The sequence below is a fragment of the Pan troglodytes genome, chromosome 5, assembly GCF_028858775.2.
Source record: "Pan troglodytes isolate AG18354 chromosome 5, NHGRI_mPanTro3-v2.0_pri, whole genome shotgun sequence".
In the NCBI taxonomy this organism is placed as follows: Eukaryota; Metazoa; Chordata; class Mammalia; order Primates; family Hominidae; genus Pan; species Pan troglodytes.
The window spans coordinates 69,094,611-69,121,281 of record NC_072403.2 but is presented as its reverse complement, the minus strand read 5'-3'; the positions used below and the strand labels follow the sequence as shown (position 1 = coordinate 69,121,281).

Genomic DNA, 26,671 nt, shown 5'->3' with positions numbered 1-26,671 from the left:
TATTTAACATGACCCAAATCATGTAGCAAAAAAGTCTGTTTGTATAAAAACACAAGGCCATCTGAGCTATTAAGCATTATTATCCCAATTTTATAAATGCTGAAACTGAGATCTGAAATATCAGAATTTTTGTCTTAGATTATATAGCTATTAACTGTCAGAGCTGAAATTTAAAATAAGGTCATCTGACCCCAAATCTGGTATTTAAGGACTACCATAATGGTTAGAAATAGTTAAAACTTAGCAAAATATAAATTGGTTGTTTCTAACAATTGTGTAAAGTGAATACTTGATCAAGAAGTTTAGATACATGTAAAACTATCTTAAAAAGCCTGAATAGACTGACTAGATTACATTTTGTGGTTATTAATATATCTAAAGAAAGATTACATTAATCTAAAGAAACATTTAACATCTTTGTTGAGATATATCCCTAAGTGTTTCATATATTTATGACATTACAAAATATATTTTTGGCTGGGCGCGGTGGCTCACACCTATAATCTCAGTGCTTTGGGAGACTAAGGCAGGAATATCACTTGAGGGCAGAAATCTGAGATTAGCATGGGTAACATAGCATGATCCTGTCTCTACAAAATATTTTAAAAATTAGCTGGGCATGGTGGTGTGCACCTACAGTCCTAGTTACTTGGGAGGCTGAGGCGGGAGGATCACTTGAGCCCAGAAGTTCGAGGCTGCAATGAGCTATAATTGCACTACTGCACTCCAGCCTGGGCAATAGAGTAAGACTCCATCTCAAAGAAAAACAAAGATATTTAAAAATACTTAATCCTGATTATTTACTGCTAGTATATAGAAATACTTTTTTTTGTTGGGGTTGTTTGTTTTTTTCTTGTAAATTTGTTGGAGTTCATTGTAGATTCTGGATATTAGCCCTTTGTCAGATAAGTAGGTTGCGAAAATTTTCTCCCATTTTGTAGGTTGCCTGTTCACTCTGATGGTAGTTTCTTTTGCTGTGCAGAAGCTCTTCAGTTTAATTAGATCCCATTTGTCAATTTTGGCTTTTGTTGCCATTTCTTTTGGTGTTTTAGACATGAAGTCCTTGCCCATGCCTATGTCCTGCATGGTAATGCCTAGGTTTTCTTCTAGGGTTTTTATGGTTTTAGGTCTAACGTTTAAGTCTTTAATCCATCTTGAATTAATTTTTGTATAAGGTGTAAGGAAGGGGTCCAGTTTCAGCTTTCTACATATGGCTAGCCAGTTTTCCCAGCACCATTTATTAAATAGGGAATCCTTTCCCCATTGCTTGTTTGTCTCAGGTTTGTCAAAGATCAGATAGTTGTAGATATGCGGCGTTATTTCTGAGGGCTCTGTTCTGTTCCATTGATCTATATCTCTGTTTTGGTACCAGTACTATGCTGTTTTGGTTACTGTAGCCTTGTAGTATAGTTTGAAGTCAGGTAGCGTGATGCCTCCAGCTTTGTTCTTTTGGCTTAGGATTGACTTGGTGACGCGGGCTCTTTTTTCGTTCCATATGAACTTTAAAGTAGTTTTTTCCAATTCTGTGAAGAAAGTCCTTGGTAGCTTGATGGGGATGGCATTGAATCTATAAATTACCTTGGGCAGTATGGCCATTTTCATGATATTGATTCTTCCTACCCATGAGCATGGAATGTTCTTCCATTTGTTTGTATCCTCTTTTATTTCATTGAGCAGTGGTTTGTAGTTCTCCTTGAAGAGGTCCTTCACATCCCTTGTAAGTTGGATTCCTAGGTATTTTATTATCTTTGAAGCAATTGTGAAGGGGAGTTCACTCATGATTTGGCTCTCTGTTGTCTGTTATTGGTGTATAAGAATGCTTGTGATTTTTGTACATTGATTTTGTATCCTGAGACTTTGCTGAAATTGCTTATCAGCTTAAGGAGATTTTGGGCTGAGACAATAGGGTTTTCTAGATATACAATCATGTCATCTGCAAACAGGGACAATTTGACTTCCTCTTTTCCTAATTGAAAACCCTTTATTGCTTCTCCTGCCTAATTGCCCTGGCCAGAACTTCCAACACTATGTTGAATAGGAGTGGTGAGAGAGGACATCCCTGTCTTGTGCCAGTTTTCAAAGGGAATTCTTCCAGTTTTTGCCCATTCAGTGTGATATTGGCTGTGGGTTTGTCATAGATAGCTCTTATTATTTTGAGATACGTCCCATCAATACCGAATTTATTGAGAGTTTTTAGCATGAAGCGTTGTTGAATTTTGTCAAAGGTCTTTTCTGCATCTATTGAGATAATCATGTGGTTTTTGTCGTTGGTTCTGTTTATATGCTGGATTATATTTATTGATTTGCCTATATTGAACCAGCCTTGCATCCCAGGGATGAAGCCCACTTGATCATGGTGGATAAGCTTTTTGATGTGCTGCTGGATTCGGTTTGCCAGTATTTTATTGAGGATTTTTGCATCAATGTTCATCAAGGATATTGGTCTAAAATTCTCTTTTTTGGTTGTGTCTTTGCCCAGCTTTGGTATCAGGATGATGCTGGCCTTATAAAATGAGTTAGGGAGGATTCCCTCTTTTTCTATTGATTGGAATAGTTTCAGAAGGAATGGTACCTCAGAAGGAAAGTTCCTCCTTGTACCTCTGGTAGAATTTGGCTGTGAATCCATCTGGTCCTGGACTCTTTTTGGTTGGTAAGCTGTTGATTATTGCCTCAATTTCAGAGCCTGTTATTGGTCTATTCAGAGAATCAACTTCTTCCTGGTTTAGTCTTGGGAGGGTGTATGTGTCGAGGAATTTACCCATTTCTTCTAGATATTCTAGTTTATTCGCATAGAGGTGTTTGTAGTATTCTCTGATGGTAGTTTGTATTTCTGTGAGATCAGTGGTGATATCCCCTTTATCATTTTTTATTGCGTCTATTTGATTCTTCTCTCTTTTCTTCTTTATTAGTCCTGCTAGTGGTCTATCAATTTTGTTGATCCTTTCAAAAAACCAGCTCCTGGATTCATTAATTTTTTGAAGGGTTTTTTGTGTCTCTATTTCCTTCAGTTCTGCTCTGATTTTAGTTATTTCTTGCCTTCTGCTAGCTTTTGAATGTGTTTGCTCTTGCTTTTCTAGTTCTTTTAATTGTGATGTTAGGGTGTCAATTTTGGATCTTTCCTGCTTTCTCTTGTGGGCATTTAGTGCTATAAATTTCCCTCTACACACTGCTTTGAATGTGTCCCAGAGATTCTGGTATGTTGTGTCTTTGTTCTCGTTGGTTTCAAAGAACATCTTTTTTTCTGCCTTCATTTCATTATGTACCCAGTAGTCATTCAGGAGCAGGTTGTTCAGTTTCCATGTAGTTGAGCAGTTTTGAGTGAGTTTCTTAATCCTGAGTTCTAGTTTGATTGCACTGTGGTCTGAGAGACAGTTTGTTATAATTTCTGTTCTTTTACATTTGCTGAGGAGTGCTTTACTTCCAACTACGTGGTCACTTTTGGAATAGGTGTGGTGTGGTGCTGAAAAAAATGTTTATTCTGTTGATTTGGGGTGGAGAGTTATGTAGATGTCTGTTAGGTCTGCTTGGTGCAGAGCCGAGTTCAATTCCTGGGTATCCTTGTTAACTTTCTGCCTTGTTGATCTGTCTAATGTTGACAGTGGGGTGTTAAAGTCTCCCATTATTATTGTGTGGGAGTCTAAGTCTCTTTGTAGGTCACCAGGACTTGCTTTATGAATCTGGGTGCTCCTGTATTGGGTGCATATATATTTAGGATAGTTAGCTCTTCTTGTTGAATTGATCCATTTACCATTATGTAATGGCCTCCTTTGTCTCTTTTGATCTTTGTTGGTTTAAAGTCTGTTTTATCAGAGACTAGGATTGCAACCCCTGCCTTTTTTTGCTTTCCATTTGCTTGGTAGATCTTCCTCCCTCCTTTTATTTTGAGCCTATGTGTGTCTCTGCACGTGAGATGGGTTTCCTGAATACAGCACACTGATGGGTCTTAACTCTTTATCCAATTTGCCAGTCTGTGTCTTTTAATTGGAGCATTTAGTCCATTTACATTTAAAGTTAATATTGTTATGTGTGAATTTGATCCTGTCATTATGATGTTAGCTGGCGAAGGACATGAACAGACATTTCTCAAAAGAAGACATTTATGCAGCCAAAAAACACATAAAAAAATGCTCACCATCACTGGCCATCAGAGAAATGCAAATCAAAACCACAATGAGATACCATCTCAAACCAGTTAGAATGGCAATCATTAAAAAGTCAGGAAACAACAGGTGCTGGAGAGGATGTGGAGAAATAGGAACACTTTTACACTGTTGGTGGGACTGTAAACTAGTTCAACCCTTGTGGAAGTCAGTGTGGTGATTCCTCAGGGATCTAGAACTAGAAATACCATTTGACCCAGCCATCCCATCACTGGGTATATACCCAAAGGACTAGAGATCATGCTGCTATGAAGACACATGCACATGTATGTTTATTGCGGCACTATTCACAATAGCAAAGACTTGGGACCAACACAAATGTCCAACAATGATAGACTGGATTAAGAAAATGTGGCACATATACACCATGGAATACTATGCAGCCATCAAAAATGATGAGTTCATACTCTTTGTAGGGACATGGATGATATTGAAAATCATTATTCTCAGTAAACTATCGCAAGAACAAACAACCAAACACCGCATATTCTCACTCATAGATGGGAATTGAACAATGAGAACACATGGACACAGGAAGGGGAACTTCACACTCTGGGGACTGTTGTGGGGTGGAGGGAGGGGGGAGGGATAGCATTAGGAGATATACCTAATGCTAAGTGACGAGTTAATGGGTGTAGCACACCAGCATGACACATGTATACATATGTAACTAACCTGCACATTGTGCACACGTACCCTAAAACTTAAAGTATAATAAAATAAAATAAAATAAAATACTTTTTTTTAGTATATTAATCATTGCAATGGACTGGATGTTTATGTCTCCCCCATAAAAGTTAGTTGAAATTCTAGCTCCCAAGGTTATGACATTAGAAGATGGGGCCTTTGGTGATACCCTCATGAATGGTATTAGTGTACTTATAAAAGGGATGCCAGAGAGCTTGTATGACTCTTTTGCTATATGAAGTTCCAGGGATAAGATATCCATCTATAAGAAAATGGTCCCTCGCCAGACACTGAATCTGCTGGTGTCCTGATCTTGAATATATCAGCCTCCAGAACTGTGAGTAATAAACTGTTGTGTATAACCACCTACTTGATAGTATTTTATTATATAAACCTGAACAGACTAAGATTTCTATAATAAATAGAAATCTTGCTAAGCTTACGTATTAGTTCTGGATTTTTTTGGTAGATTCCATCTATTAATATTATCTATTTCTTTTTGAGTAAACTTTGGTAATTTGTATTTTTTGAGGAAATTTAAGTTAACACATTTGTATCAAAGTTGCCCATGATTGTATTTTAAGTTGTACATAATTTATCTATCGCTATGTAATAAATTACCACAAACTTAGTGGCTTAAAACACACATTTATTATCTCAGTTTCTGAGCATCTTCTAGGAGTCTGGGCATGGCTTAGCTAGGTCCTTCGCTTAGTGTCTCACAGGCTGCAATTAAAGTGTCATCTAGGACTGGATTCTCATCAGGGAAATATATTCCTCCAGGCTCTATTGAGTTGTTGGCAGAATTCATTTCCTTGTGGTTGTAGGACTCATGGGGGCTTGCTTCTTAAAAGCCAGCAATGGAGAGAGAAAGAAAGAGAGAGAGAGAGAGAGAGAGAGAGAAAGAGAGGCTAGCAAGTCTCTCATGTAACCTGATACATGTAAACACGTGTATCTCATTGCCTTTACCACATTCCATTGTTTAGAAGCAAGTTACAGGTCATGCTCACACCTAAGGATGAAGGATTATACAAAGTCACGAACACCAGGATGTGGGAATCACGGGAATACTTTAAAGTCTGTTTACCCCAGTAATATTGTCCTATTAACCTTTTAGTATTTGTAGAATAGTAAAGGTTATAGTAGTATAGGTAATAGTAGAATGTGTAGTGATGTCCCCTCTGTCATTCTAGATATTGCTAATTTGTCTTCTCTTTTTTTCCTTTTCTGGCTAGAGTTTTATCAATTGTATTGATCTTCCTCCGAAACTAGATTTTGGTGTCATTGAGTTTTCCCACTGTTTTCTGTTTTCTACTTAATTTATGTTTTGATCTTTATTTTCTTTTTCTGTTTGCATTGGATTTCATTTGATCTTTTATTTCTCAAGGTCCAAGCTAAAGACATTGTTTTGAGTCCTTTATTTTTTCTAAATTTAGGCATTTAATACTACAAATTTCCCCCTAAATTCTCTTTTTATGTCATCCCGCAGATTTAGATGTGTAGTGTGCATCTTGACCTTTCCTCCTCAAAAGTAGTCTGCACCACAAACCTTACTTAGTATTACATCCTCCTGACCTTAGCCCAACCCTCCCAAATACTTCATGGCTGCCAGCCCATAAATGCAAACTTTTACTTAAAATAATAACCTAGGATCATTTTTCAAAGAATTCCTAGACTTTAACATCCATATTTATCACCTGTATTAGATTAGTTCTCCAGAGAGGCAGAACCAATAGAATGTTGTTCTATCTCTCTCTCTCTCTTTCTGTCTCTCTCTCTCTATCATCTATCTATCTCTATATAAATTTATTTTAAGGAGTTGGCTCATGTGATTGTGGGGCTTGACAAGTATAAAATCTACAGGGTAGGTTGGCAGGCTGGGGAGCCAGGAAATAGTTGATGTTGCAGCTTGATTCTGAAGGCAGCTTGGAAATAAAATTTCTTATTTTTGAGGGGACCTCAGTTTTTTTCTAAGACCTTCAGTTGACTGGATGAGCCCCAACCATATTATGGAGGGTAATCTGCTTTATCAAAAGTCTACTTATTTAAATGTTAATCTCATCTTAAAAAAAAAAGAAAACCTTTATAGCTACATTAAGGTTGGTGTTTGCCCAAACATCTGGGTACTATGGCTTAGTCAAGTTGACACATGAGATTTATTATCACATCACCCATCTAATTTCCAGATTGCTCAATTATTAACTTCTCATTTCCAATGACCTACCTGCTCCAATTATATGTCTGTTCCAAAATTACATTCTGAGCCTGAAAATCACCAGGCAGGATCTACTCCAAAGTCACTAATTCAAATAGTCCACTTCCTGACCAAAGTCCCTTATTATTTCAGCTTATGTGTTCAAGTACTTTTATGGTAAAAGTTTTTAGAAGAGATAAGAATCTTCAGGCCCTTGATTCTTACTCTTTTCTCTATCAGTTAGGGCTCTTCCTTATCTATCTTGGATGTCATGGTCAAGTTCTTAAATTACTCTCTTGTAAAAATATTAAACATTATTTTTCTATCTTTCCATCATATCTTCTTGGTGAAAGCAACATGGGATGAACCCACATATTTTCTCCAAGCTTGCTTCTGGCTATCTGAACACCACTGGAGAAAAGGCACAAGAGTGCAGAATTTACTATGAATTTATGTTCAACAGGCTCAATGGTTTTCAGTTGCCTGACGACTATATATATTTCTTTCGTGAGCCAAATTTCTCACTTTAGATTGACTAAAAAAAATCCACTGTCATCAAACTTCCACATCCACCTTCACCTTGTCACTCTCATAGTATTTTTTCACCTCCTACGTCTTCAAGAAAACAAGAGCTCCTTTACAGCTAGCAGCTAGAGTTCTAGTTGCTGCTCATGTCTTCATGCTTAGCAGTAGTGATGGCTGCTTACAGTTGCTCGTCACTGGGAGCTTTACTCTTCGTTGTCAGTTGCCTTAATCCCTTTTCACATGTTGGTAAGTACTACCTTCATTAAACTTTCTTTGATTAAACCTTTGGGTATGCCATCTGTTTACATAAGTAATCCTGACCAATAGAAAATCTTAAATCAGCCTTTTGCCCTGTCATCATAACTGCACGCTCCAGTCGCATACATTTTAACACAGACTTCTCTAGAGCTAAACCAGGTATTAGGCCAAAGGTGAAAGATTTGGTACAATTTTCACCTACATGCCCATGGCTGATATTATGGATCGTGGCATGTATTCCTACTGATCCTTCCCACTTACAGCTGGGCAACTCATGAATACATCGGTTTAAATTTTGCTTTTTGCAAGTTGCATTCTTCCAAAGTAGTTTGCTTTTACATAACCTCAAAATTTTCTGCCCTTGTCACTCTTAGTTTGATTAATGGACATCTTGTGATGGTTATAACCTTGTTATTTTTGTATTTATTAATTATTAACTTTTTGAATTAACTTGTACCTTAATTTTGTAGCTATTTCTTTTTTTTGAGACAGATTTTTGTTCTGTTGCCCGGGCTGGTGTGCAGTGGCATGCTCATGGCTTACTGCAGCCTCAACTTCCTGGATTCAAGTAATCCTCCCACCTCAGCCTCCCAAGTAGCTGGGATCACAGGCATGTGCCACCATGCCCAGCTAATTTTTTTTTTTTTTAATTTTTGGCAGAGATTAGATCTCTCTATGTTACCCAGGCTTGTTTGAAATCCTGTGCTGAAACTAGCTTTGTAACTAAGTCTTGATTATTGGAGAACTCTGAGTTTATCCCTGTGCATAAGAAGGACATAGGTATAGAAAAATTTATTGAATTTGCTTATGACAGGTTGGTATAAAAGTCCAATTATATTATAATAATGGGCTTATCAAATATTTATTAATGTTGAATTAATGTTTTTTTTCAAACACAGAGTCTTGCTCTTGTCATCCAGGCTGGAGTGCAATGGTGCCATTTCAGCTCACTGCAACCTCCATCTCCTGGGTTCAAGTGATTCTCCTGCATCAGCCTCCCGAGTAGCTGGGATTACAGGCGCCCACCACCATGTCCAGCTAATTTTTGTATTTTTAGCAGAGACAGGGTTTCACCATGTTGTCCAGGCTGGTCTCAAACTCCTGACCTCAGGTGATCCACCTGCTTCAGTCTCCCAAAGTACTGGGATTACAGGCGTAAGCCACCACGCCCGGCCGGAATTTATGTTTTATTGTACATAATATTTATTTTTTGGATGATTGGAGAACAATGATGCCAGTTTGATGGACTCTCCATATGAAATGCCCCAAAACACAGTATCATTACCTTAAAGGTTAGTAGAGATATGCATGCATTTACATTGCAACATTGATAGAAACCACATTTAGAAGATAGAGCATGAATATGTTCGTGCGGAGCCCTTGACTGTATTTAATCTTACATTAAGCCAGGAGGATGTCTACTGTTATCTAGCGAGATGGCCTGCTCATTAAATGTCCTGGAGGTGCACTTTATCCATCTTTTGGTAGGACCTCTGCTATATTCCTACCTCTGTCCTTCCCACTTTCCTAGAATCCTGAAGAAGTTTACAGCTTATAAGGAAATATTCTTGCCCGTCTGTTAACAGTGCATCTGCCCAGTAGACTGGAAGCCCAGGACTCCTGCCCCTGCCAAGCAAGTTTTCTCATTTGCCAAGCTGGAAGTTGAGGCTCTCTTTAGTGATATCAATACAAATGTTTCTGTCATTATTTACTTGTTTCATGGACTTGATTCAACTAACATCTATTTATTACCCTTTATATGCCAGGCCATCTTCACGATACTGAATATTAAAAGATAAACAAAATGAGGGCTATTTTTGCAATAAATTTGAAGTCTATATCAAAATCGTGTGGAAATATATTAACAGAGAATTAAGTCTAGGTTAAGAACAAGAAAATCCTAAAAACTAATTTAGTATATTGGGAGGCTGAAATGGGAAGACCACTTGAGGCCAGGAGCTCAAGACCAATCAGTCTGGGCAACATAGCCAGACTGTATCTCTACAAAAAATAAATAAAAAAAAAATAGCTGGGTGTGATGGCATACACCTATAGTCCCAGCTACTCAGGAGGCTGAGGTGAGAGGATTCCTTGAGCTCAGGAATTTAAGGCTGCAGTGAGCTATGATTGTGCCACTGTACTCCAGCCTGGGTGACAGGGAGAGATTCCATCACTAAAAAATAAAAAATGATGGCCGGGTGCAGTGGCTCACACCTATAGTCCCAGCACTTTGGGAGGCCGAGGCGGGTGGATCATCTGAGGTCAGGAGTTCGAGATCAGCCTGCCCAACATGGTGAAACCCCATCTCTACTAAAAATACAAGAAATTAGCCAGGCATGGTGGCAGGCACCTGTAATCCCAGCTACTCAGGAGGCTGAGGCAGGAGAATCACTTGAACCGGGGAGGCGGAGGTTGCAGTGAGCCAAGATCATGCCACTGCACTCCAGCCTGGGCGACAGGAGCGAAACTCCGTCTCAAAAAAAAAAAAAAAAAAAAAATTAGTACTGTTGTGTGTTGCTAAATGATGCAGATATATTCTGAGAAATGTGTCATTTAGTGATTTCATTGTATGAAAATCATAGAGTGTATTTACACAAACCTAGATGCTATAGCTTACTACACACCTAAGCTATAAGGTATAGCCTATTGCTCCGAGGCTACAAACCTGTATAGCACATTACTGTACTGAATACTGTAGGCAATGGTAAGACAATGATAAGTATCTGTGTATCCAAACATAGAAGAGGTACAGTAAAAATATGGCGTAAAAGATTAAAAAAAAATGAGGCCACGTGCGATAACTCATGTTTGTAATCCCATCACTTTGGGAGTCCGAGGCAGAAGGACCACTGGAGCCTAGGAGTTTGAGACCAGCCTAGGCAGGATAGGGAGACCCTGTCTCTACAAAATTTTTTTGAAAACTAGCCATGTGTCATGGCATGTACTTGTGATCTCATCTACTTGGGAGGCTGAAGTCTGAGGATCACTTGAGCCCAGAAGGTTCAAGGCTGTAGTGACTTTAGCCTGGGTAACAGGAGCAAAAGCCTATATCAAAAGAAAAAATATATATATTTAAAAAAGTGGTACTATGAATGGAGCTTGCAAAACTGCAAGTTTTTCTGAGTAAGTCAGTGAGTGAGTGGTGAGTGAATGTGAAAGTCTAAGATATTGCTATACACTACTGTAGATTTTATACACATTGCACATTTAGGCTATACTAAATTTATTTAAAAAATAGTATTCTTCCTTTAATAATAAATTAACCTTAGCTTACTATAATTTTTTTACTTTATCAACTTTATAATTTTTTCAATTATTTTACTCTTTTGTAATAATGCTTAGCTTAAAACACAAACACATTTTACAGCCAAACAAAAATATTTTCTTTCTTTATATCCTTATTCTAAAAGCATTTTTTCTATTTTTACATGTATTTTTTACTTTTAAGGCATTTTTGTTAAAAACTAAGACATAAGTACACACATTACCCTAAGCCTACAGAGGGTCAGAGTCATCAATATCATTGTCTTCCTCCTCCACATTTTTTCCCATTTCAAGATCTTCAGGGGCAATAACACACATAGAGCTGTCTGTCATCTCCTGTGATAACAATGCCTTCTGGAATACCTCCTGAAGGACCTGCCTGAATCTGTTTTACAGTTAACTTTTTTTTTTTTTTTTAGTAAATAGGAGTATACTCTAAAATAATTAAAAATATAGTATAGTAAATATATAAATAAATAACATTTATTATCATCAAGTTTTATGTACTGTACATAATTGTACATACTATACTTTTATATGACTGGCAGTGCAGTAGGTTTGTTCACACTAGTATCCCTACAAACAGGCGAGTAATGTGTTGCCTTGCAACATTATGACAGCTATGATATCACTAGGCAATAAAATTTTTTCAGCTTCATTATAATCTTTTTTTTCTTTTTTTCTTGAGACACAGTTTTACATTGTTGCCCAGGCTGGAGTGCAGTGGCATGATCTTGTCTCATTGCAACCTCTGCCTCCCAGGTTAAAGTGATTCTTGTGCCTCAGCTTCCCGAGTAGCTGGGATTATAGGTGTAATTACAAGTGTAATTACAGGCGTGCCGCCACGTCCAGCTGATTTTTGCATTTTTAGTAGAGATGGGGTTTCACCATGTTGGCCAGGTTGGTCTCAAAAACTTCTGACCTCAAGTGATCCAGCCTCCTTGGCCTCCCAAAGTGCTGGGATTACAGGTGTGAGCCACCACACCTGGCCCATAATCTTTTTTTTTTTTCTATTAACAAGTCTTCCCACTTTTATTTTCCATTCATCATGCTCCTTTTTGTCAAAATCATAGCCCGCTTCTTTAAAATTGACAACCAAGATTCACTGGCAAGCATCCTTTGTCCTTGGACCATATAATCCCAGCTTTTGCCATTATGTGTTTTTTTTTTTTTCTCCCAAGCCGACAAGTTTCCTGGAGCCAACCTTTGCAGCTCAAAATTGTTCACGTAATTTTATACTTTATGGCTTTGAGCCATGAACACTTGTACAACGTTGTTTTGCCACTTTTCATTTTATTTGGCGATTATTTCCTTCTGGAATACTCCCTTTGTATTAGCCAAAGGAGTGAAAGTTTGTATTGATTTCTTAGATGGTGCATGGGGGGTTGTGAACATATTTAAGACACAGAGCTGGACAGATAGCAAGATGAAGCTGTCTTATGAGATAAGAGGATTGAGCTCTGAAATGCCCAGGGTCCAATCAGCCTCAGGTGTAATTCTCCCGTCATGCTTCTATAGGCCAAGAGTAGCTTGAGGGGGATGCAGAGCCTGCTAATCTATAAGGTAAGACCAGCCAAAGGCTAATATCTGGGGGGTGTGGGAGGGGCTCCCAGCTCAGGCATTCTCTTCCTTGGATGGGGATTCTGGCCTCCAGAGGAGGTGCTCCTTGAGGTTCTAGCCCTCACCAGCCACTCAGATCACCTGCAGCAGCACCTGCCTATCACTCAGCACTTTGAACAGGTGAGAACACCCCTTCCCCCATACACACGCTTGGTATTATCACTGAATCCTCCACCCACCCCAGTCCCCATCCAGACATCTTGCCTCTCTCCTCACTTACCCTAATATTTGGCACCCACTTCACACTCACCCTCTTCCAACAAGCCTCAGCCCCCTGATTCTGCAACTCCCAAGGTCCTGTCTTTCCCACCCTTTGCAGAACCAGCCCCTCCACCCCAGCAAGAGACTCCAGCTGGAAGAGGAATCTTCTAAGCCCCCAAGGGAGGGGTAAAGCTAGAGGGGAGCACCAATATTGAAAGCAGGAGGCCACAACTGATGCGGAGAAGGGTACCCAAACTCCAGAGCAGCCTGACTAGGGCTGGGGCTCTCAGGCAAATACCTGAGGCTGCCCATCCTCATCCAGAACACCTCCTCTGAGCCCTAAGGATGAGGGGAGCCTATGGCAAAAGAAGCTATAGGCAGCAGCATCTTGAGGTCTAGAGAATAACTGGATTTGTTGAGTGAGATTCTGGACAGTCTGAGTGTTGGAGCCAAGAGTGCAGGCAGCCTGAGACCAGGCCAGAATTTAAACTGCTGTCACAGAGGGGACCTAGACAGCTGATTCATCCTGGTGGAAACCCTGCCTCTTCCCCAAGTTTTACCCTAATGGTCCATTCAACTTGCCAACCCCTTTGCCATCTAAAGGCCAGCAACTTGCCTGTCTCTCCACCCTGCCCAGCCCAACATACCAGGAAGAGCAAGATAGCAACCAGACAATGAGAAACTGCCAGAGCTTCAGCCCCTGTCCCTGCCTGCAGACCTGCCGTCTCTGCAAAATGCCTCATCTCTGGATGCTACAAGCTTCTCAAGGAATCTCAAGTCCTAGCTGTCCTAGAGGCTAACCAAGAAGTCATCTCTCCATTTCAGTCCTCAACAGCTCCTGCAGACCCAAGTAGCGGAGGGGACCCCGAACACTCTCCTCCCACAGAGTCCCTAATCCTTTATCTCTCCCCTCCCTACAAGGCAGCCAAAGATTCTAGAGCCCAGGAGAGCCCCAGTTCCAGGCTCTTCACAGTGCCCACCCAGCCCAGCCCTCCAGAAAGCCCCCCAATTCCAGCCCCCACAAAGTCCAACTTTGATATTGTCCTGATAGTCCAGCCTCTTGATCCTTCCCCAGACCCTAGTTCTCCAGAGAACCCCAGAGCCCAGCCTCGCAAAGTCCTGCTAGCAGAGCACACTCACCTCCAGTCACTGGAAGAATTGGGAGGCCTGAATTCCATCACCCACCAGCAACCAGCAAGAGCCCCAGGCCAGGAGCCAGCCGAGAGTGGCTGATCTTAAGTGCTTTGACGGTTAAGGATCAAGGGTTGGGAGGAGACTCCTGTCCTTCAATAAAGCCACAAGAGCCAGAAGCTGGTTTTTCCTGGTGAATTTCTCTAAGGCCCTCTCTCTGGAGGGGAACACAACCTACCCACCTCTCACCCTCCAAGGGCAGCCTCTTTAACTGGATCCTAGAAGGGAGTTCCAGGAAGCCCCCCAATATACCGGGATCCTTACAACCTTACAGTTCCTCTGCATTTGTGTCTTCCGTCTTGGCTAATGCCTCCAATAGCTCAAAACAAACAAACTTTATTATACTTCACTATTAATTTTATATAAGTATATAAAAAGTTAACAGCCCTGCCCTCCCTTGTCCTCAGGAGCAGTCTTTGAAACACCTTCTTCCATGCTATTCTTAAGAACTGGGTGGATCTGATTGCCCAGAGAGGGCTCTACCTTTCCCCAAGGTCACACAGCCATGAAGTGGGACAAATGGAGGAGAGGGGAACTAGATGGGCAGGCAGCCCCACAGTTTCTTCTTGGAGTCCTGAGGGACCCAGGCCTCAAGTGCATGGGAGAACTGAAAGAAAGGAGAGGGAGTTGTCAGGTCTGCAGTGCACACAGAGGGAAGATGGTTCCACAAGCGAGGAGGTGGATCCCCAGCCCTGACACCCTCAGCTGTAGGCACAGCCGACTGCCTGACAGGCGGACGCCCCCCCAGGCCCTCCTGCAAGTCCTCCTGAGCTGTCAGAGGCCGTGGCAGCTGCTGTATACAGCAAGCCAGCACCCGGCAGTCCTGGGCAGGGGCAGTGGCTGCATTGGGCCCCAGTGTTACCGGAAAGGGGTCCTGATCCAGACCCCAAGAGAGGGTTCTTGGATCTCGTGCAAAAAAGAATTTGAGGTAAATCCATTGAGTAAAGTGAAAGCAAGTTTATTAAGAAAGTAAAGGAATAAAGAATGGTTACGCCATAGGCAGAGCAGCCCCTAGGGCTGGTGGTTATTTTTACGGTTATTTCTTGATTATATGCTAAACAAGGGGTGGATTATTAATGAGTTTTCCAGGAAAGGGATGGGCAATTCCCCTGGAACTGAGGGTTCCTCCCCCTTTTAAACCATACAGAGTAACTTCCTGACATTTGTAAACCATCATGATGCTAGTGGAGTGTCTTTTAGCATGCCAATGCATTATAATTGCATCATAACTAGCGTATCATGAGCAGTGAGGACCACCAGAGGTCACTTTCATCTCCATCTTGGTTTGGTGGGTTTTGACCAGCTTCTTTACTGCAACCTGTTTTCTTATTAATTATTATTGTTATTATTGAGACAGAGTCTCGCTCTGTTGCCCAGGCTGGAGTGCAGTGGCGTGATCTCGGCTCACTGCAACCTCTGCCTCCTGGTTTCAAGTGATTCTCTTGCCTCAGCCTCCTGAGTAGCTGGGATTACAGTCGCCCACCACGCCCAGCTAATTTTTGTATTTTTAGTGGAGACAGGTTTTGCCATGTTGGCCAGGCTGGTCTCAAACTCCTGACCTCAGGTGATCCGCCCACCTCGGCCTCCCAAAGTGCTGGGATTACAGGTGTGAGCCACCACACCCAGTTGCAACCTGTTTTATTAGCAAGGTCTTTGTGACCTGTATCTTTTGCAGACCTCCTATCTCATCCTGTGACTTAGAATACCTAACCTCGTGGGAATGCAGCCCAGTAGATCTCAGCTTCATTTTGAAGTGGCTACATTGTCTGGGGTATATACCTGGGATTTGTTGTCTGGTGCCAGGAAAATTTAGGACACAGACACACATGAGGAGTTTAGGAGCGAAGGTTTAATAGGCAGAAGAAAAGAAAGTAAAACAGCTCTGCCTCTTGAGAGAGAGGGGACCTCTGAGAAGAAAGACCTGCCAGCAGTGGATGGGCCAGATTTTATAGTCAGGTTTGAGGAGGCAGTGTTTGATTTACATAGGGCTCACAAATTGGTTCGATCAAGTATGATGTTTTCATAGTGCTTGTGGTAAGACTGGTTGCCCCACCCTAATCTTATCGTGCAAATGGGCTTTCCAGTTAACCAGCGCCATCTTGTCTGCTCCTTACTGTACAGAAGAAGGGAAGATGGGCCAGGCGCGGTGGCTCACGCCTGTAATCCTAGCACTTTGGGAGGCTGAGGTGGGTAGATCACTTGAGGTCAGGAGTTCGAGACCAGCCTGACCAACATGGTGAAACCCTGTCTCTAGTAAAAATACAAAAAAATTAGCCGGGCTTTGTGGCACACATCTGTAATCTCACCTACAGGTGGGGGAGGAGAGGCTGAAGCAGGAGAATAGCTTGAACCCAGGAGGTAGAGGTTGCAGTGTGCCAAGATCCAGCTATTGCACTCCAGCCTGGGCGACAGAGTGAGACTCCATCTTGGCTGGGCGTGGTGGCTTAGCCTGTAATCCTAGGACTTTGGAAGGCCGAGGTGGGCGTATCACGAGGTCAGGAGATCAAGACCATCCTGGCTAATGCAGTGAAACCCCGTCTCTACTAAAAATACAAAAAAATTAGCCGGGTGTGGTGGTGTGCGCCTGTAGTCCCAGCTACTCGGGAGGCTGAGGTAGGAGAATGGCGTGAACCCGGGAGGCGGAGCTTGCAGTGAGCAGAGATTGCGCCACTGCACTCCAGCCTGGGCGACAGAGCAAGACTCCATATAAAAAAAAAAAAATAATAATAATAATAAGAAGAAGATGGAGCCACCATCTTGAACATGATTGGCACAACTGCCAATCAATGTCTGCTGCTCGGTTTTACAGACTGCTCTTCATTAGAAAGAAAAATAATTTGGGGCTGCTTTTCATTAAAAGGAAAACCTTACCGAGGACTTCCGTATCCTCATTATCTGCCTAAGTAATTTCTTCTTAACTCCTTTATCAATTTTACCCAGCCCCTATTCAAGATGGAGTCACTCTGGTTCAAAGGCCTCTGACACCAGCGTTCAGATGAGCTGCTACTCCTCCGGAGGCAATTTGAAGTTGAGGGTCTGTGGCGCATGGGCACCCACCTGTTCCTGGCTGCTGGGTAGGTAGGTTTCCGCCTCCATCTGTGCTTCTCCTGAAGCTTCTGCACCAGTAGTTCCAGTCCCACAGCCAGGAGTAGGGTGGCCAGGATGGATTAGTCCACATGATAGCAGTGATGCCCCCTGAGACAGGGTCCCTTTGGAGCTGGAGCTGGTGGGCATGATAGTGCTGCTCTCATTTACAGAAGGGGCCCCTGCTGTAGAGGTTTGTCTCAAGGCTGGGCCTAAGGAGGCCTGCAGCAGAGGCAGGCCCAGGGCCAGGAGCAGCCCTAGGCCAGGGTTTGCCATGGGCTGGGTGTCTGGTTGGCAGCACTGAGGAAGGGGCTTCTAGCACTGCGCCCCTCCTACTTCATATCAGGACATGAGTACCTGAGAGGCACCTGGCCTGGGCGTCTTTGACCTCTCTCAGATTTCTGGTCCATGCCCCTCCTCTTTTATAATCTTATGGGACCACTGTTTTATATGTGGTCCATTATTGACCAAAATGTTTTTATACAGTACATGACTATAATTACTTGGAATTTTGGGGTGGAGGATGAAACCAGCGTTGTTGTTTTGTAATTTTTAAAAATAAACTTTCATATCATTGATTCCTTAAAAGAAGACTTATACTGGAGAAGAGACCAAGTCGCTCTGTGCGTCAACCCATGCCCATTGTCCTTCCATGTCCAAAGACCTCTTCTATGAAAGACAGCTGAGTGTTTCTCTGCTCCTAGGGCCCTTATGCTTTACATCATGTGACTTCTGCTTTTCTGGACCAGCAATGACTTAGTTCAAGGATTAACCTTTGAGACAGAGATAGCTAAAGCCTCGCTATCAGCCCATGAAGTGTAACTGAACTCTGCCCAGCAAGAATGGTCAATATTGGATGTTGACTAACCGTAAAGCAGATCTCCCTTGGGAATTTGGAGGGAAACTTAGGTGAGCAGAAACTAGAGACACATTGAGGCTTCAGAAGTCACAAGATAGTAAAAGCTAACACAGACCTTGAGGTGGAGAGAAGGCAAGTGGAGAGAACAGTGTTGGAGGATACAGAGGTACAAGCAGAGACTGAAATCAACCCACTTACAAGTTGGGAATCCTTGTCAGAAAAAGCAACAGAAGTTTACAGATGCATGGATCTTTGCAGATGTTGCTGTTAAGTGTAAGAGCTGCTATCAGTCCTCTACATTGTGTATTCTGAATGAGCTACAGTTCCAGCTGCTGGCTGAGTAGTTGCTAAGACACAACCTCTTGGTTCTTACTTCCCTTCCATATCTTTAGACCTACACCAACTAAGATAACTTGAAAATGTCATGTTTTTCTCAAACCCAAATAGGATTGACTGCTAAGGGCATTTATACATTGCAAATAAATTATTTAATAGCAAATTTGTCTCCATTATCATATTTTTAAAAAATGAGATTTTAAATAATGCTAAATGAGTCTTACCTGTGTACATATTCTATTAGTGCTATTTGAGATCTGATAATACTTAGTAATTCTATTTGTCTATTTAGCAGAAGCAATCAATTTATTTCAGATTACCTTTTATCCAAAGAGTAGGTAAAAGTATGCATCTTTTCCAATGGAACTTGTTATAATTCAAATAATTGAAAGTGAATGGAGAGAGATAAGAAAGTTAAGGATATTATCTGAACTAATTCAATTCCAATTTTCTTTTCTTTTTTTTTTTTTTTTTTGAGATGGAGTCTTGCTCTGTCGCCCAGGCTGGAGTGCAGTGGCATGATCTCGGCTCACTGCAGGCTCCGTCCCCCGGGGTTCATGCCATTCTCCTGCCTCAGCCTCCCGAGTAGGTGGGACTACAGGCGCCCGCCACCTCGCCCGGCTAATTTTTTTTTGTATTTTTAGTAGAGACGGGGTTTCACCGTGTTAGCCAGGATGGTCGCGATCTCCTGACCTCGTGATCCGCCCACCTCGGCCTCCCAAAGTCCTAGGATTACAGGCTTGAGCCACCGCGCCTGGCTGATGCCAATTTTCAATAAAACGAATTCAATTCCTGTGTAACAATCTCCTCCCTGTTGATAAAAAAAAATCTGACAATGAAGTGGTGAATTTGGCAATAGGTCATGCATTCTAAGAAAATAATAGTTGATCAAAATTTGTGGAATCCGGCTGGCACAATGGCTCAAACCTGTAATCCCAGCACTTTGGGAGGCCAAGGCGGGTGGATCACCTGAGGTTAGGAGTTTGAGACCAGCCTGGCCAACATGGTGAAAACCCATCTCTACTAACAATACAAAAATTAGCCACTAGTGGTGGTGCATGTCTTTAATCCCAGCTACTTGGGAGGCTGAGGCACAAGAATCGCTTGACCCTGGAAGACGGAGGTTGCAGTGAGACAAGATTGCGCCACTGCACCACTCCAGCCTGGGTGACAGAGCGAGACTCTGCCTCAAAAAAAAAAAAAAAAAAAAAAGAAAGAAAGAAAGAAAGAAAGTGTCCAAATACTTCAGCTGTAGAATTATTCTTTATACAGTTTCTGAGACCATTAGAGTATTTTCTCTTCATTTTCTACATCTCCCTACTTAGCATTCACAAAAGGTGTGAATGAAGGTTTTCTTTAGGCTTAGATTAGACCTAGAAAATTTTCTCTCACCATTTTTTTTTTTTTTGTGGGAGATGGGGGAGGAAGAGAAAAAGGAGATAAACTTTGAAGCATGTACATTAATGCACTTAATGTCTGGAGCACAATGACTACATTATTTTTAGTGTACAAAATAATTTAAAATGACTGCATTTTATGATCTCTATTTCTGTATGCACTACCTTTGAATTTCTGTATTGGAATAATAGTACTGATATGATCGTCTCCATTAGTAGATTCATGAACTATCATGGTTTGGTTTACTCACTGGCTTATATACTTAATATTGAAATGCAACCATGTAGCAGTTTCACAGCACAGAATGGCAACCAAGAGTTTTGTATACAGATAAGATTTAAGTGAAACTACACAGGACCATTGTTCAAAACAGAAGCCATGCTTTCCTTAAGGTTAAACACAGTTCCTTCAAATTTTTCTCTTTTGTTCTCTCCTTCTGTTATCAGATTGTGCTAGATTTTGCAATGGGGTCAAGGGTAGATGCAGAAGAAGACGGTGGGATTGTTTTGCCAAAATAAGACTGACATGTTCTAGACTGAGTGTAGTTTCCATTACTTGTTTAAGAATGAACACATAGAAACACAAGAAGATACAAAATGAATCAGGCTCAATATCCTTTCCTCTCTATCTGAAAATGTAAGGTAAGCTTCTTTTCTATTGTTAGTAAGAAAATATGGGAGTAGAAAATAGAAGGTTTCACATTTTTTGATTTGTTCTTATATTAATAGATCTATTATTTATCATAGCTTTTTCACTTTCTGTGTGACTCTGAGCAATTTACTTACTCTTTCTGTGACTCAGTTTCCTCCTTTCCAAAGTGGAGACAATAATGTTCAGTTTACTTACACATAGGGGTGGCCATAAGGATTAAATGAATGAATACTTATAAGGGTTAGCTCTTTTCTTCTTTTCCCTTCCCTTTTTGTCTTCCTCATCCTATTTGTATTTCATCCTTGTAGACTAGGAGTTACTACTTTCTGTGCATTCTGCTTAAATATATACATCCTAAGATGATTTTTGAGTGACTGTACATGGTTTGTGCCAAGGATAAGAATGTCTTCTATTCTGCTTTCAACTCACTGCCTGCTTATCAATACTCTGATGGCCTTTTTGTCTATTAGAACCACATTAGACTGACAACAAGTTCTCTGTCTTGTTTTTCCAAATGGCCCTCGAAGCCAGTTATCCCTTGGCCATTATTTACGTTATTTCTAGCTTTAAGACCTCTATTATTTTTCCAGGGCTGCTGTAACAAAATACCACAGACTGGGTGGCTCAAACAATAGAAATTTATTTCTTCACAGTTCTGGAGCCTAGAAGTCCAAGATGAAGGTGTTGGCAGGGTTGGTTTCTTCTGAGGCCTCTCTCCTTGGCTTGTCAATGGCTGTCTTCTCCCTGGCTTCACATCATTTTCCCTCTGTGCACCTGTGTTCAGATTTCCTCTTCTTACAGGGACATCAGTCATATCAGATTAGGGCTCACCCTAACTGGCCTCATTTTAACTTAGTTACCTCCTTAAAGATGCTATCTCTAAATACGGTCACACTCTGAGGTACTGAGGATTAGAACTTCAGCATGTGAATCTTCAGGAAACACAATTTAGCCCATAATAGGACCTCACTTTTCTCATCAAGAAGCTGGTATCTTAAATTTCTGTCCAACTGCCTACCTTGTGAAATTTCCTAAACTTTTTCCTTATCTTCATAATTCACCACTGGTAAGTCATTTTTAAATTATGAAATGATACTCCATAGTCATCTTCTGTTTCAAAAATTATTGCTGGGCATGGTGGCTACAGGCATGAATCCTAGCACATTGGGAGGCCAAAGCAGGTAGGTCACCTGAGGTCAGGAGTTCGAGACCAGCCTACCTAACATGGTGAAACCCCATCTCTACTAAAAAAAAAAAACAAAACAAAAAAATTAGCTGGGCATGATGGTGGGCACCTCTTATCCCAGCTATTCGGGAGGCTGAGGAAGGGGAATCACTTGAGCCTGGGAGGCGGAGGTTGCAGTGAGCCAAGATTGTGCCACTGCACTCCAGCCTGGGTGACAGAGCAAGACTCTGACTCAAAATCAATCAATCAATCAATCAATAAATAGCCAGGCGAGATGTGGTGGTATGCCTGTAGATCTAGCTACTCAGGACGCTGAGGTCGGAGGATGGCTTGAGCCTGGGAGACTGAGGCTGCAATGATCATGAGCTATGATCATGCCACTGCAGTGGGACTCTGGCTCAAAAAAAAAAAATTATTGATCAAAGTTAATCTCAGTACTGATCTCTGTGACATCTCTCCCATTGCATGGATTCCACTAAAATTCAGGCTCTAATTTTTGGTACTAATATATATTTTTAATCCATGATAAAATATTTTCTGTGAATACAGTTGTCCCTCAGTATCTGTGGGGGGTTAGTTCCAGGACCTCTGGAGCATATCAAAATCTGCAGTGGCTCAAGTATCTGATAAAGCATTTGCATGTAACCTATGCATATGCTTCTGTATACTTTATATAATCTCTTAAATCATTATAATACCTAATACAACAAAGATATATAATATGTAAATTATGTAAATAGTTGTTATACTCTGTCGTTTTAGGAATATTACAAGAAAAAATGCATCGGTATGTATTCAGTACCGATGCATTTTTCTTTTCCTGAATATTTTTGATCTATGGTTGGTTGAATTCATGGAAGAGGAACCCATGGATACAGAGGGCTGCTAATTGTATAATCCGATAGTGAGTGATTCACCTTTAAGATAATCTTTGGTTCGAAGGTCTGAATTTAAAGTCTATGCACTTTACCTTTGCTCGTTGTCCTTATTTATCTATTTTTCTTTTATTTTTTTTTGAGACGGAGTCTTGCTCTGTTGCCCGGGCTGGAGCACGGTGGTGTGATCTCAGCTCACTGCAACCTCCACCTCCTGGGCTTAAGCAATTCTCCTGCCTCAGCCTCCTGAGTTGCTGGGATTACAGGTGCACGCCACCATGCCTGGCTGATTTTTGTATTTTTAATAGAGACGAGGTTTCACCATATTGGTCAGGCTGGTCTTGAGCTCCTGTCCTCAGGTGATCCATACCAGCCTCGGCCTCCCAAAGTATTGAGATTACAGGCATGAGTCACCATGCCCGCCCCTTATTTATTAATTTACCTCTTCAAAGAATGCTACTAGACGACTATAATATCCCCTTACAGAAACCATATTACTCTTTTCCCAGTAGATTACCCTCTCTAAATATTTATTGAGTCAGAGAAAGGAACATGGGTTCTTTTGTTGAACTTCAATGTTGAGTGTATAGTCAAGGTATTGTATAGTTCCAAGACCATTAAAAGGAATTACTAGATACAAAGCATTTTCAAGAATGACATTTAGGTTAACTGGTTATGACTAGGAATGCAGAAATCAATACCTGACGAAAAGTGATGCAAAAATCAGGAAATGAGATTGGAAATATGAAAGACAGGTTACCAAAATAGGATCAGAGAATCAGATAAGGAGAATTAGCCAGAAACAAACAAACAAGTAAGCAATAATAATAATAATAATAGTAAAATAAAAATTAAAAAGCCCCAAAACTCTGAAAATCAATGATATTCTCAATGGCTGGATCAAGGTCAATGTATTTGTAGCTGAGCTACAGAAAGTAAAATGTTTACCTGGTGGCATGTCTTATCCCACTGAATTTTGGATTATAGATTAAGCTCTATGTATTCATCCTATCTATAGTCACAAAGGGGTCCCTTTCTTGCTTATAAAGTCTCTATCAAACTTCCAAGTAGGGAGGTAAGACTCTACAATTATAAAATCCTTTTAATATTTTATAAATCCTGAAATCTCTGGCAATTTATAAAGTTAATGAGAAATTGTATGTATTTCTACATTTTCACCTTATAATTTTTAAAAACTGTTAAGTGAATACTATCTGGTCCCAATATATTAACATCAAATTTATTAATTGGGTAGAATAATGAATAATGGAATTAGTAAAGTAGTTGGTGTCAGGAAATTGGGTTTGAGGTCTCAGACTTTTTGCCTATGTGATATTGGGTATCGTTCCTTCAGGAATTTGCCATTACTTATAAACAGAGCATAACACAGATATATGTATTGGGTTGACCATGTCAACTAAAAGATAGGTTATTAGCTTATCTTTCTGAATTTGCCTACATTTTGGAACTGACTTTGGACTTCATTTAAGTGGATAGATCCAAGATTGTAATTCCCACCTAAGAGAAACTAAGCAAGTTTATAGGGGACAATTGAGAGTCTAATGCTTGGAAAACTATGGATAAGTTAGAGATAAGTTAAAAACTCTGTGACGGGTTGGAGGCAAAACTTAAGAGCCAAGAGTATAGAGTTGGAAATGGAAGAAGACTAAGAACTGATGAGGAATAAAGGAGTAAAGTCTAGAGCAACTGCTGAAACAGCCTTAGCTTGTCAATAGCTAAACTTTATCCAATTGATTGTATCAATAGGATGATTTTGGCTATAATTTATAGAAAACCACAGCTTAAAGAAATCAGGGAAACTTATTTTCATATAAGAGGACACTTGAAGACAGAGTGATCTAAGTTTAGTTAATTCAGTGGCTCAGCAGCATCATTAAGAAACAAGTTTTTGTTTTATGTATATTTTGGTAGATCTGCCATACTCAACATGGAAACCAGTTCTCAGATGGATTCTCTGTACAGGTGTAAGATGGCTAAAGCAATTCCCATCTTCATAATCAGATATCAAAATGTCCAGTAACAGAAAGGGTGCTTCCTTCCTTGTGTCATGATTTTAAAATTCATTTACATGTCATTTTTAAATGACTATATTAGATTTCTAGGGCTGCCATAACCAAATACCACAGGCTGAGCTTCCTAAAGAACAGAAATTTATTTTCTCATAGTCTGCAGGCTCGAAGTTCAACACCAAGATATCACAGGTTTGTTTTTTCTGAGGTCATCCTCCTTGGCTTGCAGCTGGCCACATTCTCTGTGTCCCCACATAGTCTTTCCTCTGTTTGCTTATCCCTGGTGTCTTTTCAAGTGTCCATAGTTCCTCTCAAAATGACATCAGTCAGATTGGATTAGGGACTTCCCATAAAACCTCATTTAATTTTAGTAACCTCTTTATAGACATTATCTCAGCCGGGTTCAGTGGCTCATGCCTGTAATCCCAGCACTTTGGGAGGCTGAGACAGGAACACCTGAGGTCAGGAGTTTGAGACCAGCTAGCTTGACCAACATGGTGAAATCCTGTCTCTACTAAAAATACAAAATTAGCCATGTGTAGTACTGCATACCTGTAAACCCAGCTACTTGGGAGGCTGAGGCAGGAGAATTGCTTGAACCTGGGAGGTGGAGGTTGTAGTGAGCCGAGCTTGTGCCATTGCACTCCAGCCTGGCTAACAAGAACAAAACTCCATCACACACACACACACACACACACACACACACACACACACACACACACAAAAGGCGTTATTTCCAAAGGCATTCATATTCTAAGGTACTGGGAGTTAGAGCTTCAACGTATTAATTCAACACAATTCTGCTCATAACGGTAGTGGAAAACCTTTCCATAAGTTTCTCCCATATCATCTCCCCTCATGTCTCATTGTGCAGAATTAGGTCATGTGATCATGCTTAAACCAATCCTTGGAAAAACAACTGGGGTCATAATTATTGGTATAGGCTTATCAAGATTTACTCTGGGAACTGAAAATGGGGTAACCCCTCCTTGGTTCTTGTGGCAGGAAGAGAGGTAGACATCAAATGAAATCAGGGCCCTTCAAGCATGGAAAAAACTGGGGAGGACTTCTAGGAAGGCAGCCAACTGGTGTGCACAATCATCATAGGTTTGTGGTTTATGGGTGATTTGGGTTGGTCTAAACGTTTAGAAGCAGAGGAGACCGTAAATACACTAAGGAGTGGTGAAATCTAGGGAACTGAAAGCAGACATCTAGGATCCTTTTAGAATGTCAAGTTAGAGAAGTGGTTAGCAGAGAAGCTGGTATGTGGGAGACAATATTAATGAATAACCAGAGATAAAATGAGTTTGAAAGGGTGGCTCAATAAATAGTTCTACAAATTCTGACTTTGCAGTGCAGGCAGTATACTGTATCCTCTATGAGTTATTTACCCTCTCTGATCTTTATTTGTAAAATGGGAATGATAAAGTCAATTATTTCACAGATTTGGAGGATTAAATAAGACAACTCAGTGAAAAAGTTATTAAAATATAAGGTAATACATGGATATTAGAAACTATTATAGTGTATAGTTAACAGCATTGAATCTAGTATATGACTTGTCTGTGTCCAACACAATTTGAGAAAATTAGTTTAGTAAAGACTTAGAATTTCTATAATCTGTTTTGTGTCTTATTTTTATTTATGAGGGCATAATTTGCACTATGATCATCAGGTAGTTACCTGGATTAAAAAAACGCCCTGTTCAAAAGGCTTATCTCTAAGTTTTGGTCTATTCTGTTCTGGTGTATTCTTATCCCTGTGTGAATATGCTGTTGATCCCCTGGGTCTGTGTATGTGCATGCAAGAGTGTGTGTGTGTGTGTGTGTGTGTGTGTGTGTGTGTAAGTAATGGTTAAGCAAGGTTTATGTGCTATTTTGTGTGGGTATGAACCTATGAGTTGGTTGACTTCCCTTCTGTTATTGAGAAAGTTTAAAAAAAAAAATCCCCTCTTGGTTGGATGTGGTGGCTCATACCTGTAATCCCAGTACTTTGGGAGGCTGAGGAAGGAGAATTGCTTGAGCTCAGAAATTTGAGACCAGCCTGGGCAACATAGCTATACCCTATCTCTATAAAAACAAACAAACAAACAAACAAACAAATAAATCTGCTCTTTTAAAGGTGCTTAAGGCTTTCCTTCTTAACATGAACA

The 26,671-nt window shown here is 40.7% G+C and overlaps 1 protein-coding gene across 1 annotated transcript in view; it reads left to right on the top strand.

Annotated features, from left to right (window-relative positions):
- The window catches only part of LGSN (lengsin, lens protein with glutamine synthetase domain), a 292,498-nt gene that overhangs the window by 155,710 nt on the left and 110,117 nt on the right, over positions 1-26,671 (top strand). The window lies entirely within an intron of this gene.